Source organism: Halyomorpha halys, unplaced genomic scaffold, assembly GCF_000696795.3.
Source record: "Halyomorpha halys isolate HHAL.00 unplaced genomic scaffold, Hhal_1.1 Scaffold832.1, whole genome shotgun sequence".
In the NCBI taxonomy this organism is placed as follows: domain Eukaryota; kingdom Metazoa; phylum Arthropoda; class Insecta; order Hemiptera; family Pentatomidae; genus Halyomorpha; species Halyomorpha halys.
The window spans coordinates 77561-80276 of record NW_027113014.1 but is presented as its reverse complement, the minus strand read 5'-3'; the positions used below and the strand labels follow the sequence as shown (position 1 = coordinate 80276).

The window sequence follows — 2716 nt, the reverse complement described above, 5'->3', positions numbered from 1 at the left end:
GCAACCTATCTTACATACTGGCAAAACAACATGCTTTCAATAGTCGGCATATGTACATATATTTTATCCTTTATATATATATTGTAATTTGTTGTTTTTTATTTGTTTTAGGAGGTAAGGAAAAAAAAAAAGATTGGTATTACCTGTTAGATAAGGACTTAAACTATCGATTATTAGTCATATATCGATTTTTAAGATGCTTAGGAGATTTGAATATTCAACAAAATAATGGTATCATAGCTTGAGATGGATGGTAAAAAAATACAAATTTCAATATAAATGTTTATTTTCAATTTTCCTACTGTATGGACTTAAGCAAACGAAAGTTTTCCCCTCAATTCTGTGAAAAAGAAAATATATGAAATAAATTAAAATCCAATATTACATTATAACAGGGCTAGGTATAAAATTGTAATGTATAAAACCATGACAAAATTTACACGGATACAATTTTTAGTCATTAATGGTTCAATGATAAATAAACATTGTAACTATCACAGTTTTATTTACAGATAATTTGTACTTAATGTTTGATATTTTAAAATTAGACAAGGTAACATACGACAGCATTCCTTCTTTACAGCAGTAGTGATTTTCTAAACAGCAACGCGACCCGTTCGAACAGCACTTCTCTTCTATGCAACGGACTTCATCTTCCACAGTCTCTTCCACTAAAGCTAAAATATTAAAAATATAAATAATAAGAGAATAAGAGTGAACATTTTTATATTTATCAACAGATTGCCTGTATTTTCCAATTTACTATGATACGTGAGAGGTATATCCTGAAACCTGTCCTCCCATTGAAAATTTTTGGAAAATCGACATCTCTAAATATTTTGTATAAGTAATTTAGAGTATGATGACCTCCTTGATTAATGATTTACCTATATTTTCGCAGCTTGCTGTAGATTATCAAAAATAAATTTTCCAACTATTTGGGTATTTAGATTTATAGGGAGTAGTGACATCCCCGTGACGACTTCTCTGTTGGAGAATGTTATAAAAGTTCACACCTAGATTTCGGAGACTCCTATTGCCAACTGTCAGCATTGAGCCTTTCTTACGAAGAACAAGTGAAAATTAAGCTTCGAGGATCCTTATTCCAGAACAGTACAACAACTTGTTTAAGAAAAGTTTATGAGTTACCTGGTTCGCTCTATTCTCTTTAGATAAGTAAAGCATTAGAAGCCTCCTTCAAATTATCAACGATGATATACTCTACTCTGCTTTAACTGAAGTCGAAAAGAAGGGGGTTGACTCCGCCCTCAACCTCAGCGGCACCACTTTGATTTTAGCCCGGGCTGGTTAGTCAACTTTGTTTCTTGGCGGTCCCGTGGAACGAGAGTCAATGTTACTTGACTCCTCCTTCCTGGTTAGAATAAGTTTGTTATCTAAAGGACAATCCTCCCATCACCCGTAGGCCAAAAATGAACTGGTAACCCCCCACTTATGCGAGTATGAACCGAATACAAAACGTAGAAATGATATTTTCTGTAATTTGGTTCATTGACAATGCATGTTAATTAGGTTGTTCCCGAGGAATGCATTCCTAAATGAAGATTCTTGGGTGAAAAGTTATTTTTTTTACCCCTTTCCTGTTCATTACTGACGTACAAGGGGTCATCCTATCGGTTACCACTCTAAACAGAAGTTCAAATTTTCATTCCCCACGTAGACACCTGGTGATAAAAGTAAATCAGCCCACACTATAATCGAGCCGGTGACATTTCAGTTCGGAGGTTGCTAAGGTGCATACTTGCCTACAACGGCCTCATGCAAACAGAGACAGAAGATAGCCGGTGATTGGCTAGTTGTTCATTGAGCCACACTTTTCCTGTCAACTTAAACTCTCCATTATTACTCCTTCCCACAGAAAAATGGTTAATAACATAAAACAAGTTAACTATAGAGATATGTGTATATAGAGATATAGTTTGGTGACTCCAAAACTTCGTTTACCAGACACTTCTGAGATCTTGTTTCATTCTTTATTGTTGGGAAGAGTCCGACAGTATTCTTTAGTTAAAAATACTGAGATATTTTTATTCTTCAGAAGCGAATGATGAATTTGTTACAGTAGTTTAAATATGTTTTTCCTACGTCACAGGTAGTGGGCTATTACACCATTTTCCCTCTCGCAGCCCAATACAATTTTACTTTTCCTCTTAGTTGGTCCGTATCCTGCTGAAGATCTAGACCAATACACCTTAAAAGATGGTCTCCATCCATGTCTCCCATGTTACATAGAGGACATTTCAGTGAATCTACGATGCCAATTCGATAGAGGTCTTTTTAGAGCAGGTCATGTCCTGTTACTAGGCGAAAATAAACGACTCTCTCCGCTCTGCTAAGATTGACGGGGATTCGTTTATCCTAATGCTGTAGGCTCTCCCACTTCTTTCCTTCCGCTTGAACTTTGTGTCTAGCGCTTGTCCCGTCCTTACACTAAGAACTTATCATTGATTTTACTGTTCTGTAGGAAAGTGTTTGAACAGGCTGGTTCTTTGCAGAACCAAGCTCAGCCAACTTGTCTTTTTTTTTTTTTTTTCGAAACCCCTTCAAAATTTTAATGGCGTATTTATAAACAATGAACTTTCTCCTTTTTCTGTAGAACATCTACATTCAGTACACAGAGTGTAATGTGTTGGGGCACACATTATTTCTGAATTTAACAAACTTAAATCTAATAAAAACTTAATCCTAATACTACGTG

The 2716-nt window shown here is 35.4% G+C and overlaps 1 long non-coding RNA gene across 1 annotated transcript in view; it reads right to left on the bottom strand.

Annotated features, from left to right (window-relative positions):
- Positions 1-268: 268 nt before the first annotated feature.
- LOC106686518 (uncharacterized) overlaps positions 269-2716 on the bottom strand; it is a 4610-nt gene continuing 2162 nt past the window's right edge. The window contains exons 2-3 of the long non-coding RNA XR_010844308.1: positions 563-677; positions 269-340 (exon numbers count right to left, since the gene is read on the bottom strand). This is a non-coding gene — a long non-coding RNA (uncharacterized lncRNA). The remainder of the gene's footprint in view (positions 341-562; positions 678-2716) is intronic.